Raw genomic sequence first — 14746 nt, 5'->3', positions numbered from 1 at the left:
AGATGTTGTTATTGATATGCTTATCCAGGAGTAATCACAAGGCAGGGCCACATCAGAAACTGCACACGTGCGGCTAAGACAAACACCGAGAGGCTGTTCCCTGAAGATTAGGTCCCCTCCTGAATTTCCCCAGCCTCTCTTCTGTGTCTACCCAAGCCTCCTGCTTGAGCCAGAGAAGGTAATTCGAGAGCCCTTACCTCCTTTGTTTTGGCCACGGAAATAACAATCTCTCTCTCTCTGTTCTCTCTCTCTCTGTCTCTGTCTCTCTCTCTCTCTGTCTCTTCTCTCTCCTCTCTCTCTTCAAAAGGCTACTGTTTCTTAGTTTGGCTGCAGAACACATCAGGTGACAAGGCACTGTGCTTGCCCAATGCAACAGTGACAGCTAACATGTATTCATCTTTTCCTAGGCATTGGGCAAGGTACTAAACACTTTAATAACACTTTATTTTAGTTCATCTTCTCAACATCGAGTGAAATAGAAATATTATTATTATTATTATCAGCTTTATATTCTGCAGCTAAGAGAATCCAGTAGAACTTCCCCCAGTTGCTTTGCCAGGGAGTAGCACAACCGGGGATCTGAGGTCTCCATCACTGTCTTACACAATCCTCAAGAAGTTTGCAAGGTAGGGAGGAAGACAAAATAGAAGCACATGGAATTACGAATCTGCCTGTAGTCTCTGTCAGGGCTTCCGCTTTCTAGTCAGGGCCTGTGAACCCCCTGAGGATCTTGTTCAAATGGAGTCTGCTCCAGAAGACCTGGGCGAGGCACAAGATACTACTGACCTAACAAGCTCCCAGGTGATACCAGTACTGCTGGCCCCCAGATCACGCTTTGAGAAACGGGCATCCGCCCTCCCCCTTCCCCTCCCCCTCCCTGGCCTTGCTGTTGTTAGAGGCCGCTGTGGTACAGGGCAATGTCCACCCCGCCAAGCATCTCTTATGAAGTGATCCCCACCTTCCTGCTTATTATGATATCCAAGGAACACTGGAATTCTTCTTAATTTAGAATGTTTGATGAAACAGAGTCACCTTTTAAAAAGTGGAAACACATGTATTTATTTCAAATTTTACTGATTTTTCTAGAATAGCTAAAAAAGCACACATGGGGTTTTTTTGTTGGTGTGATTGGTTTATTTTACCTAACCAAATGTTTTCCAGGTCCATCTATGTTGTCATAAATGACAGAATTCCATCCTTCTTTTTTTATGGCTGAAAGAAAATGATCTTCTAACCATTTTCTAGGTCATACCACTATGCTAAATTTATTCTGCTCCCCCGGCCAGGAAATCTGCACACCAGAGAGGCGCACCGCGTACGTGGCTGAAGGTGGGTTCATCTTTTGTTGGCTCTCCAGGTGAGTCCAAAATACAAATAGAGCTTGGTTGACTCTGTTTTTCCGATTTAAACTTTCATTTCTGCTGATTTACAGTGTTGTTTTTTTTTCCCCTAAATTGACACCTAAGCCATAACCCATTATCGGCAACAATGACTTGACACTTGTTTTTAAATGGATTTTTATTGAGATATAACTTAAATAACACAATTTTTTTTTTTGACAGGCAGAGTGGACAGTGAGAGACACAGAGAGAAAGGTCTTTCTTTGCCGTTGGTTCACCCTCCAATGGCCACCGCAGCCAGCGCGCTGCGGCCGGCGCACCGCGCTGATCCGATGGCAGGAGCCAGGTACTTATCCTGGTCTCCCATGGGGTGCAGGGCCCAAGTACTTGAGCCATCCTCCACTGCATTCCCTGGCCACAGCAGAGAGCTGGCCTGGAAGAGGGGCAACCGGGACAGAATCCGGCGCCCTGACCAGGACTAGAACCCGGTGTGCTGGCGCCGCAAGGCAGAGGATTAGCCTAGTGAGCCGCGGCGCCAGCCAATAACACAATTTTTAAAGGTGTGCAATACAGTGAGTTTTAGTGTATTCAAAATATTGTGCACCTGTCACCACTGTTTTATCACAGAAACAGTTTCTTCACCTCTAAAAGAAGCTTAAAGACCCATTAAGCAGGGTCTTCCTATGCCCCCACTTCCAATATGCCCATCCACAGCCTGTTTTCTCTATGGTTTTGTATTTTCTGGGTGCTCCATACAAATAGAATCATGTAGTACATGGTGTTTTGTATCTGACTTTTTTCGTGGAGTGTATTTTTTTCAATGTCCATCCATATTCTAACACATGCTACTACATTACTTTGATCGTTGAAAAATAGTCCACAGTGTGAACATGTCACAGTTTAACTGGTCACCTATTGATAGACATTTGTGTTGTTTCCAATGTTGGAGTGTTGCAAATAAAATGTTTCTATGAACATTATTTGTTGTTTCAAGGCATATGTTTTCATTTCTGTCAGATATGTTCTTAGTAGTGGAATTCCTTATCCATATGGAAACTCAATGTTAACCTTTTTTGAAAAACTGCCAAAATATTGTCTAAAGTGGTTGCATAATTTTAGGACCCCACTAGCACACTATGAAGCTTCTAATTGCCTTCAAATCCTCACTCACACTTGTCTGTCTCCTTGAATATACCCATCTAGTTGGTACTAAGAGTAATCTCCCATTGTGGCGTTATATTTTGCATTTTTAAGGTAACAATAATTGTACATAGATATGGGGTATGGTGCAGCATTTCAATACATGTGTATGCTGCATGCTGATCAAATCAGGTAATCAGCATTTCCTTTTCTTTGACATTAATTTATGATTGTAACCTTGGAGCTCCTTGCTTCTGTTTGCTCATTACAATATATTCAAGGTTATGGTGAACTGTAGTCACCCCACTATGCCATGTAACACTAGGAACTTATTCATTTGATCTAGCTCTGATACAATATCACATAACACACACTGATAACTATCACCCATATCAAGATACAAAACATTTCCAGTTTCAGAATGTCCTTCATGCCCCTCCCCAGTCAATATTATGCCCTCAAATAACCACTGTTCTGGTATCTATCATCGCATATTGTTTTGCTTCTTTCTGAACATCATAAAAATATGACTGCACAGCATGTATTCTTCTGTGTCTGCCATGCTTGCTCATCACCATGCCTGAGAGATCTCTCCATGTTGCTGTAGGTAACAGTAGTTTGTTCTTTTTTTATTAGGATGCACTGTTCCATTATATGACTTTCACAATTTATTTATATGTTCTATTATTTATGAAAATTTAGTTTATTCACAGTTTGGGTATTATGAATAAAATTTGTTTTTAAGCTTGTTTTTTGTGGGTATGTAGAGGAGAGGGTTGGGCCATAGTGAGACATAAGTTTTGCTTTTGAATTGAAAGTATTTTCAAAAGGAACTAGTAGGGGCTAGATATGTTAGTTATTTTTAAGAAAATACACATTAAAATAGAAGCCTGACTATTAATCTTGACCCATGTACCATCTAAGCTGATTAAATATGTACTGCCTTAGGAGACATTGATATAGAAAAACAAAGGCGTAGGCTTTGGAATGAGACACTCTTGGGTTGGCATGTTGGCTTTGTTGCCTACTACAGTATGTGATCTTGATCAAATAATTCTTACCCCTTAAGTGGTGGATTACAACTTCTGAGTCTCAGGAAAATGAGCTGAAATTTTATGTTAACAAAATCAAGGAATCTTACAAACATAAAAGTTGAGGGAAAGAACCGGGATCCCAAAGAGTACACATTCATTGATTCCGTTTATAGACAGCAGAAAAACAAGCAAAAGCAAGAGTGTTCTTTGCTCGAGTCAAGATTACAGTTACCTTTGTGAGGAGGTAGTGACCAGAAGAAACTCAGGGGAGCCTCTAGGGTATAAGAAATATTTTATATCCTGATGTGAATATTGGCTATATAGCCATCCACATATGTGCACATTTGCTATACATGTATATACACACAAGTGTATTTATAATACCTGGTGACAGTTTGGGGATGCTGGTCATATTCTGTTTCTTGATCTAGGTACTGGCTACACAAATGGGCTTGGATGTTGAAAACTTGTCGAGCTGTACATAGATGACATGTGTAAAAGAGATAGTTTTCTTTCTATGAAAACGAGATAATAACAATAACAAAGTTTGTTGAATGAAATGCCAAAAGTGTTGAGTAAATACTTCTGCTCTTGTTTCCCTGTTGACTAAGAGGTATGGACAATGGTGGAATTAGAATTAGAATTAGAATTAGAATTAGAATTAGAATTAGAATTAGAATTAGAATGCAACAGTAGAAGATCCACATTATAGGCTGGTGCCACGGCTCACTTGGCTAATCCTCCACATGCGGCACCGGAACCCTGGGTTCTAGTCCCAGCTGGGGCACTGGATTCTGTCCCAGTTGCTCCTCTTCCAGTCCAGCTCTCTGCTGTGGCCTGGGAGTACAGTGGAGGATGGCCCAAGTGCTTGGGCCCTGTACCGCATGGGAGACCAGGAGGAAGCACCTGGCTCCTAGCTTCGGATGGGCGCAGCATGCCGGCTGCAGCGCACCGGCCATAGCGGTCATTTGTGGGGGTGAACCAACGGAAGGAAGACCTTTCTCTCTGTCTCTCTCTCTCTCTCTCACTGTCTAACTCTGCTTGTTAAAAAAAAAGAAAAAAAATCCACATTATAAAGTCTTCGTCATTTTCACATTTTGTCAGAGATAAAGTCTTGCACTAAATAATGTGTTAGGGTAAAATTCATGAACAGATAGGAGAAACTGACTGGAAGAAGGGTTCTTTTCAGATTCAGATGGATATCTTATCAATCAGGGCACTCCAGAGAAGCTTAGCCAATAGAATCTCTCTTTGTGTAACAGGGAAACTGGAATTAAGAGTTAAGTTTAGGAGCAACTGTTAGGAGAAGTGGTTAAGTCACCTCTTGGGCTGCTTCCATGCCGTATCCAAGCACCTGGTTTGAGTTCCAGTCCCTCTGTTTCTGAGCCAGCTTCCTGCTCGTGCATCCTGGGAGGCAGCAGATGATGACTTCAGTTAACATTAATCACATAGAAAAAAATACCTTCACAGCAACAAATAAACTAGTGTTTGGGTGCAAAAGCCTATCCAAGTTGACCTGTAAAATTAAACGTCACAGCATCTATAAATCCTGCTTAGACTTAAAAGAGTTAGCTTTGTACTTAACTTCAATGTCCCTGACTATAGATTTAGTCAGAACAGATAAATCTTCTGGAAGATATTTTACATCCTGTTCCAAGTGATATATGATGTTAGGGTTTAGGCATGGACCACAGGCAATGACACTAATCTTGGCTGAAGTATCTTTAGTTATAAAGGAGACTAGATATTTATGTTCTATCAAGAACATCAAATAGCTAGCCAAGCCTTAAGGAATTTTCCTAAATCTCATTAGATCATATCTCATAGAAAACCCTCTCTTATCAAAATACTGGCTATCATAACATCCTTCAATCCTTGAAAGCATTCATATAGTTCAAACAACCTTGTTTCTTTCTATTATTGTTACAGGCACTTTAAGTATGTTTTATCCCCAAAATAAGGTAAGAAGTGGTGGTTGTTATCTTGCTAGGTGCACTGAAAATCCTAGATAGCATCTCTTTATGTAATTCTGAAAATTTCTATGGTTAATTAATTTCATAATTAATTTTTTTATTTCCTATTCCTCTTGTTCAGATCTTCTAAAAATGTCAGAATTGATTGAGTACGTACTCATGCCTTAAAGTTATATAGAGATGTCCCATTAACAGAAAAATATTTAACAGACAAAGGGACTTACAGATTGCATATGGTCTACAGAAGTATTTCACTTGGATTGTTATGTTTAAAAGCAATAAGTAGGATGTAGGTTTGATGCAATGGTTAAGATGCCACTTGGGATACTCACACCCCATATGGGAGTACTTAGGTTCTAGTCCTGGCTCCACTTTGATTCCAGCTTCTTGCTAATGTGCACTCTTGGAGGCAGCAATGATGGCTCAAGTACTTTCGTCCTGCTACCCACAGGGGAGAATTGATTGAATTCCTGGCCCCTGCCTTCAGCTTGGTCCTGCTCCAGCTGTTGCAGCCATCTGGGGACTGAATCTGCAGACGGAAGACCTTTGTTTGTCTCTGTTTATCTCTCAAACAAATAAAAGTTTTTAAAATTTTATTCAGAATGCAAAAGAGGTTGAAAGAAGTTTCAGTAGTACACATGTAAGTAATTTATTTGAACTGTATGCTAAAGATATCTACCAGTTTCTACAAATGTCTTTAAAAGTCATCATAGATGATTGGTGAAAATGTTGAATCATACTTTTGTTGCACATCAGCTACATAAACAGTTTTGTACAATGAAAAATACTAATTTGTTTGACATTCCATGTTAAACTACTGTCATGTTCAGCTTCATTGCATGTAATGCAGTCCTGGTCCATCATCAGATCATGTATTCTGGAGTGTGTTCTTTATTCAATAAAGTTTCAATTTAGTATAAAAAAATAGAAATAGTTGTTGGCATGTAAACCTTGAGAGATTTCTTTAGAAATCACAGATTCTTTTTTTTTTTAACTTTTATTTAGTAAATATAAATTTCCAAAGTACAGTTTATGGATTACAATGGCTCCCCCCCCATAACTTCCCTTCCACTCGCACCCCTCCCATCTCCCACTCCCTCTCCCATTCCATTCACATCAAGATACATTTTCAATTATCTTTATATACAAAAGATCAATTTAGTATATATTAAGTGAAGATTTCATCAGTTTGCACCCACACAGAAACACTAAGTGTAAAGTACTGTTTGAGTACTAGTTATAGCATTAATTCACATTGGACAACACATTAAGGACAGAGATCCCACATGAGGAGTAAGTACACAGTGACTCCTGTTGCTGACTTAACAATTTGACACTCTTGTTTGTAGCGTCAGTAATCTCCCTAGGCTCTAGTCATGAGTTGCCAAGGCTATGGAAGCCTTTTGAGTTCGCTGACTTCAATCTTATTCAGACAAGGTCTTAGTCAAAGTGGAAGTTCCCTCCTCCTTCTTTGATGGCCCATTCTTTCTGCTGGGCTCTCACTCGCAGAGACCTTTCATTTAGGATTTTGTTTGTTGTTGTTGTTGTTGTTGTTTTTGCCAGAGTGTCTTGGCTTTCCATGCCTAAAATACTCTCATGGGCTCTTCAGCCATATCTGAATGCTTAGGGCTGATTCTGAGGCCAGAGTGCTGTTTAGGACATCCGCCATTCTATGAGTCTGCTGTGTATCCCACTTCCCATGTTAGATCGTTCTCTCCCTTTTTTATTCTATCAGTTAGTATTAGTAGACACTAGTCTTGTTTGTTTGATCCCTTTGACTCTTAGACATACCAGTGTGAGAAATCACAGATTCTTGAGTTCTCTTAAAAAAGAGAGAGACTTTACATAACATAGTTGTATATGTATATGTATATGTATATGTATATGTAAATAAAGTCAATTGAAAAAAGATCCCAGTAAAAAATAATAGGGGAAATAAGAGAGGGAAGAGGTAGTCTATAGCTGTAAAGCTGTATAGTTCTGCATATAGTCCTACAGACTTACTTCTAAGGGTACAGATTAAAAACTTGTCATGGGACTCCAATACCATTAAAATTGGTGGTAAAGATGCCATCTTAATTGTTAAAGTGATCATATTAAGTGTTAAAGTCAACATATAGATAGGTTCAAGTGTAAAAGTGATCACATAAATAACATCAAGTGCTGGTAATAATAATAGACAGAATTAAAAAGGAAGGAATGTCCAATATGGGAAGTAGTCCACACAGTGACTCCTAGAATGACATTCGCTGTAAATAACACTCTGACCTCAGAATCAACCCTTAAGTCATTCTGGTCTGGCTGAAAGGCCTGTGAGACCATTTCAGGCATGGAAAGCCAAGACTCTGTGGCAAAAAATATCCTACATGAAGGAGCTCTGTGCAACCTCGGTGGAATGAAGGGGCCATCAAAGAAGGAGGTACTTTTCTCTGAAGGTAGGAGGGAACTTCCACTTTGCTTATGGCCATGTCCAAATACTGATGGAGTCTGTGGTCACACAAGGCTTCCATGGCCTTGGCAGCTTTTGGCTAGAGCCTCAGGTGATTATTGATGTCATAAATAAGAGTGTTAATTGTTAAAGGAACAACAGAAGTCACTGTGCATTTACTCCCCATGTAGGACCTCCGTCCTTAATGAGTTGTGCTATGAGAATTAACTGCAAAACTGGTTCTCAAACTGTACTTTATATGTTGTGTGGGGGAGGGGGGGTGCAAACTGTTGTTGAAATCTTTAACATGGAGTTGGTCTTCTGTATATAAAATTAAACTAAAAATGAACCATAATGAAGAAGGGGATAGGAGGGGGAGTAGGAGGTGGGATGGGAGTCAGGGTGGGAGGGTGGGTGTGCAGGAAAGAACCACTATGTTCCTAAAGTTGTACCATAAACAAATGCATTAATTAAATAAAAGCTAGAGAGAGAGAGAGAGAGAGAGAGAGAGAGAGAGACCTGGCAATACTAGAAAAAAGTTATGGCATGATGAATATTGGCAGAAGAAAATAACCCTTGTGTTGAGCTCCTGAGGTCACTAGGAGACCTGGCTGGCTTCACTGTTAACATTTCTGTCCTATAATTCTTGTCACAAAAAGCTTCTAGGTGACACCTTGCTGGGGGCCATTGTCACAGATCCAGCGTCAGTTGGACTTTAAGGCCTTCATTTTTTTCTTCCTGCTATCCAAGAAGTCACAACCTACGTAGTACCATAGTCCCTGCCCCTGGGGACACAGACTTCACAATGAGTGAGCTGCCGAAGTATTTCCAGTAGGACTGGAGGAAAAAGGCTTCACCCCTCATCCCTGCGGATCCCTGTCCATCCTGCCCTCTGTGCCCATCTGCCTGCCCATCTTCCTTTGTCTCTTCCTCCCTCTCTCCAATTCGCCTTTCCTCCTTTCTGCCTTCTTTTTCTTCGTCTTCCCCTTCTCCCTCCTCTCTTTCTCCTTCTGTTTCTCCATCTCTCATTCCTCCGTCATTCTGGCTGCAAGTTTTCTCACCAACATTACAACAAGGATAGGTCTTTCCTGTCTTCAAATGCTGCTTTGTGGGGCAAGCCTGGGATCATGATGTCTGACAGTGCTCAGAGGACTGACTGTGGGGGTCAGGTCCGAAAGTCAGCATTCCAGGCCTGGGGTCAACCAGGGCAGTCTCGCCTCCTTTTCTAGCTTCTACTCAGCATTTCAGGGTCCGTTCTCTTCGTGAGGAAGATAGATGGGGAGGAAGATGTGGCAAGAGAGCTCTCTTATTTCCATATCTTGGACACTCCTCCATCCCAGTTCATCTCATTCTTCTTCATCCTCCATGTTTCTCCTACTTTCAGTCTTGCGGTTCTTGCTTCCAGACAGGCACTTATTTGATGGGGATTAAAGGCAGGGGTCTGTGCTTGGCAGGGAGATTGAGAAGTGGCAAAGGGGTCTCTGAGCTGTAGCCATCTGTGGAAGGAAGAAGGGAGAAAGTTCTGCCTAGCACCGGGAGGCAGTGCCCTTTCTGATGCCACTGAAGTGGACTTGGGGTCATCTATCGGTGCTGTTGTCCTCTTTATCCATTTCACACCACATTCTTACAGTTTTGTGCCCTGTTACTTTGTGTGGCTGTGTTTCAATTAAGCAAATTATATAACTATAAATAAAGCACACCAAAGCTAAGGCAGTAGATTTGCTTTTTATTGGGACACCACACCAGCTGCTTTAGGTGTTATAGAAATGGCCTTCCCAAACAGCGACTAATCACTGTGTGCTATGGGAAAACAAGGACCAATCAGATGTTTCATACTCTGTTCATTTCAGTATAGTCAAGCGAAAATCTAGGCACTATCATCTCTCAGTGCTGAGGATGTACCACACAAAACATGGCAGCGTCTTTATTGTGATGATTAAATGGAAAATTGACCTTGTTAGTACCCAGTTATCACCCCAAATGTTTAGTAACTGCTGACATTGGGAGAGCTGTGAATAGACCCTACATAAGGAAAATTAATCAGACAGGTAACCGCCCAGGCGCCATTCACGACACGAATTAACAGCAATGCTGATGAGACATACAAAATAATGATATGGTCTGGCAACTTTAAGAAATTACTGGGTTGATTTCATTTTAGCATTAACTTCTATAAAAATGTTCATTTCAACTGACAGAGAAAAACCTCAGTTATCCTGAGGTTCCCTCAATACTAGTTTTTGTTTGTTTGTTTTGTTTTTTGTTTTTTGTGTTTTTTTTTTTTTAATTTTTAAACTCATCTGTATTTGTCACAACCTTTTAAAGAAAAAGGACCTGAGCACTACATTCCTGCCCACAACCTCGGTGACTTACTTTTTGATTTAATTTAATTTGATTTATTTGAAAGAGTTACAGAGAGAGCCAGAGACACTGAGAGGTCTATCCCAACAGCTGCAATGACCCGAGCTGGGCCCATCCAAAGCCAGGAGCTTCTTCCAGGTCTCCCGTGTGGGTGCAGGAGCCCAAGCACTTGGGTCTTCCTGTGCTGCTTTTCCAGGCACACTAGCAGGGAGCTGGATCAGAATTGTAGCAGCTGGAACTTGAACCAGCGCTCATATGGGATGCTGGTGCTGCAGGCCAGGGCTTTAACCTGCTGTGCCATAGTGCTGGCCCCGGTGACTTACTACACTCTTGTTTATGGCATCAGTGATCACCCTAGGCTCTTGTCATGAGTTGCCAAGGCTATGGAAGCCTTTTGAGTTTGCCAACTCAGATCTTATTTAGACAAGGCCAAAGTCAAAGTGGAAGTTCTCTCCTCCCTTCAGAGAAAGGTACCTCCTTCTTTGGTGGCCCATTCTTTCTGCTGGGATCTCACTCGCAGAGATCTTTCATTTATTTATTTATTTGTTTGTTTGTTTATTTATTTTTGCCAGAGTGTCTTGGCTTTCCATGCCTAAAATACTCTCATGGGCTTTTCAGCCAGATCTGAATGCCTTAAGGGCTGATTCTGAGGCCAGAGTGCTGTTTAGGACATCTGCCATTCTATGAGTCTGCAGCGCAATTGATTTCTTACAAAGAGAGATAAATGTTTTAATACACAGAAAAATATGAAAATTATTATGAGAAGCGCCCATGTTCCACTCAACAAAACCAAGTGTTATCACTTTGATGTATTTTCTTCATGTTTTCCCAATGAACTTTTAACTCTATCTACAAATATTCCAAGTTTTTCAGCTTATGAAAGCCCAAGGGAGATTTTTAAAACCAACGATTGTTCATTATATTCTTGCAGCTTATCCTCGGATGTATGGGTTTCATGGTAATAAGCAATTGAATCCTTCTATGTTTCACATTACAATTAACTTGAATCTTGAAATCCTTGAAGTATTGCCAGTATGCTTGAAAAACTCCTTTCTAGGTTATTGTTCAAATTCAGCTTGAGAGCACTAGTGTGGCTCCAAAACAGGTAGTCCTCGACTTACAATGTTACCCTTACAATATTTTGGCTTCATGATGGTGCAAAAGTAATATGCATTCAGTGGAAACTGTACCTCAAATTTTGAAGTTTAACTTTTTGGGGACTGGTGATTTATGGAATGCTCCTCTCTTGTGGAAATGGGGAGTGGCAGCAACTGCTGCTCCCAGTCATCCCTGCAATCAGCAGGGAAAATAACCGATAATCTCAGGGGGCTGAGGTGCTAAGCTACCGTGTTAGGTAGCAAGGCATACTAGATGCATTTTTGATCAACGATGTTTGAAATTTACAATGGTTTATTGAACACAATCCCATCCTAAATCAAGGAGCATGTGGAATGACTATTCATGATGTTCACTGGCACTTAGTAAAGACCATTGTTAGAGTGGTTTAAAACATTGTGTTTCCAAGATTTCATGATGAGTTCCAAGCACTGATCCACACAACCACTCATCTATTGTGTTTTTTGTTTGTTTGTTTGTTTTGACAGGCAGAGTGGACAGTGAGAGTGAGAGAGAGAGACAGAGAGAAAGGTCTTCCTTTGCCGTTGGTTCACCCTCCAATGGCCGCCGCGGCCGGCGCACCGCGCTGATCTGAAGGCAGGAGCCAGGTGCTTCTCCTGGTCTCCCATGGGGTGCAGGGCCCAAGCACTTGGGCCATCCTCCACTGCACTCCCTGGCCACAGCAGAGAGCTGGCCTGGAAGAGGGGCAACCGGGACAGAATCCGGCGCCCCAACCAGGACTAGAACCCGGTGTGCCGGCGCCGCAGAGGGAGGATTAGCCTATTGAGCCACAGCGCCGGCCAAACAAATAAATCTTTAAAACAAAAAAGTTCATGGAGAATAGAAGTAAAAGTAAGTTCATGTTGATAAAAAAAAATTTAGAAATCCATGCACTTTTTTTTCATAGTGTGCATTTTCCATGAACTTTTTGAAGACCCCTAAATATACAAATATATTATACATTTTTTAAAATTATATTTAATATTGTCCCCACAAAATGCATGTTCAGGGGTTGGCGCTGTGGCATAGCAAGTAAAAGCCGCTGCCTGTAGTGCCAGCATCCCATATGGGCACCAATTCAAGCCCCAGCTGCTCCACTTCCAGTCCAGCTCTCTGCCATGGCCTGGGAAAGCAGTAGGAGATGGCTGAAGTCCTTGGGCCCTGTACCCATGAGGGAGACATGGAAGAGGCTCCTGGCTCCTGGCTTCACATTGGCACATCTCCAGCCATTGGGGCCGTTTAGGGAGTGAACCAGCTGGTGGAAGACCTCTCTCTCTCTCTCTCTCTCTCTCTGCCTCTCTGTAATTCTGCCTTTGAAATAAAATATATCTTAAAAAAAAAAGACCAAAATGCATGTTCGTTGGAATCTCAAAATGTGAGTTGATTTAGAAAACGTCGCTACAGGTGTAGGTGCTTAAGATGAAGTCATACTGGAGGAGGGTGGGCTATTAACCTGATATGAGTGTTGTCTTCTAAGAAGCGACACGGAAGCGGACACGCAGGGAAGAGCATGTGAAGACAGGAATAGACATTGCTGCAAGTCAAGAAAGACCAAGGACTGCTGGCACCACTAGAAACAAAGAAAAGGCAAAGACGGCTTCTTCCCCGGGGCCTTCAGACAGACAGCGTGGCTCTGCCAGCACTGCCCAGCTTGTCTTCCTTGTTATGGCAGCCATAGGAAACCAATATATATATATATATATATATATATATATATATATATATATATTGTTATGTACACCATTACTGCGTTTTTCCAAAATAATGCTGACCTGCATAGTTTACAATGCACCTTTGAGAGGTTATTTCTCGGTAGAATCTATTCTATTTTGTTCACGATTGTTAAGATTAGGCTATAAGAAAATCAATTTCCCTAGGGTGCTGTTGTGGGGAGCAATCCGGACTAGACTAAGTTACTCGAATTAAGACTTATTCTATGCATCTGCTCTCCTCTGTGGGGAGCAGCTCGGACTAGACTGTTACTGGAATTAAGACTTATTCTGTGCATCTGCTCTCCTACAATATGGCGCTGGGAGAGGAGAAAACAGCTTCCACACAGCTGCCTCCAGTTCAACCAATAAACTGTAGGACTTGCTCCTGATTGGAGGAGAGCAGCGTACTCGGTGTGTGGGCAGCCGAGTTGGGATTGGTAAAGAGGACTATAAAGGAGGAGAGAGACGGCATGCACGAGGAACATCTATGGGGAACATCTAAGGGAACCCGTGCAGCCCCCAGAGAGCCGGCCGGCGGTGTGCCGCTCCCCTGCGGAAGTGGGGAATGCGGCCAGGGGGAACTGCCCTTCCACGGAGGTGGAAGGGATAGTAGCCAACCCGGGAGGAACCAGCAGCCAACCCGGGGAGGGCCGAGCAGACAAAAGAACAGCGCAGGGTTCAGTGTTGCTCCTCCACGAAGAGGGGGAGCGACATAATGGTGCCGTGACTCGGATATGAAGCCTAGGCAGGGTTTAGTGTTGCTCCTCCACGAAGAGGGGGAGCGACATAATGGTGCCGTGACTCAGATAGGAAACCTAGCTTGGATAGGAAACCTAGGACGGATAAAAAACTTAGGAGGGAAGAAACGGGAAGAACTAGGGAAAATATCGGAGAGAGAAACTAGCAAACAGCCTAGGGAAAAGCCGGACGAAAAAGGAGCCGGAAGAAGCTATTGAAAGCCTAGGCATAGACTCAGATACGGACTACGGGGGGAAGCTGGGAGAAATCTCTAAGGTCGAAAGCGAAAGTGAAAGCTAGAACAAACAGACTCGGACGCGGACTGTGGGGAGAGGCCAGGAGAAATGAGGGAGTATTGTTGGAAGAAAACTTAAGGAAACATACCGGGTAGAGATAAGTGTTAGGGAAATTGAAGCCGCGGGGGGCAGGCCGAGGCGGAGACGAAAGCCACTTTGGGGTTCTCAAGTTAGCCCGGGAATAGGGGGCGAAAAGTTGAAACCAGAAGCTGAGACGTAAGCCAGATTGGGATCCGTCTGATTAGCCCGGGGAGCAAAGGACGGGAAGCCAAATCGTGGGGCGGAGACGTACGCTGGGTTGAATTCGCCAGGCTAGCCCGGGGAACTTGGATTGAATGCTAGTGGTGGAGACGCAAGCTACGCTGTGTTACTCGCGGAAGCCGCCGCGTGCAGAGAGCACGGGGCGTGAATAGATAGGGAACGGGGCTGGCGTAGGCCGTGGTGCGGACGCGAAGGGCGTGGAGACCGCGGAGCGCGGAGCCAAGCCGCGCAAAGCCGGGAAGCCGCGCAGATGAGGCGCGGGCTGAAGCGGCTCAGAGCCGGCGAGGCGCGGAGAAGCAGCCTCGGGGCGGAGCCCGCTGGCGGGGCGAGGCGCCGGGAAGCCGCGG

General features: G+C 43.0%; 1 long non-coding RNA gene across 1 annotated transcript; it reads left to right on the top strand.

The window, feature by feature from the left end:
- The first annotated feature begins 1245 nt into the window (after positions 1 to 1245).
- On the top strand, positions 1246 to 6412 carry LOC149126450 (uncharacterized). The gene is made up of 2 exons (XR_016233668.1): positions 1246 to 1357; positions 5939 to 6412. It is a non-coding gene; the product is annotated as an uncharacterized LOC149126450 (long non-coding RNA).
- Positions 6413 to 14746: the final 8334 nt, after the last annotated feature.

Source organism: Oryctolagus cuniculus, chromosome 5 (assembly GCF_051225735.1).
Source record: "Oryctolagus cuniculus isolate XC-2025 breed Fujian yellow rabbit chromosome 5, ASM5122573v1, whole genome shotgun sequence".
Classification (NCBI taxonomy): Eukaryota; Metazoa; Chordata; class Mammalia; order Lagomorpha; family Leporidae; genus Oryctolagus; species Oryctolagus cuniculus.
Note: the sequence above shows the minus strand (reverse complement) of the source record. Positions and strands in the feature narration are given on the sequence as shown.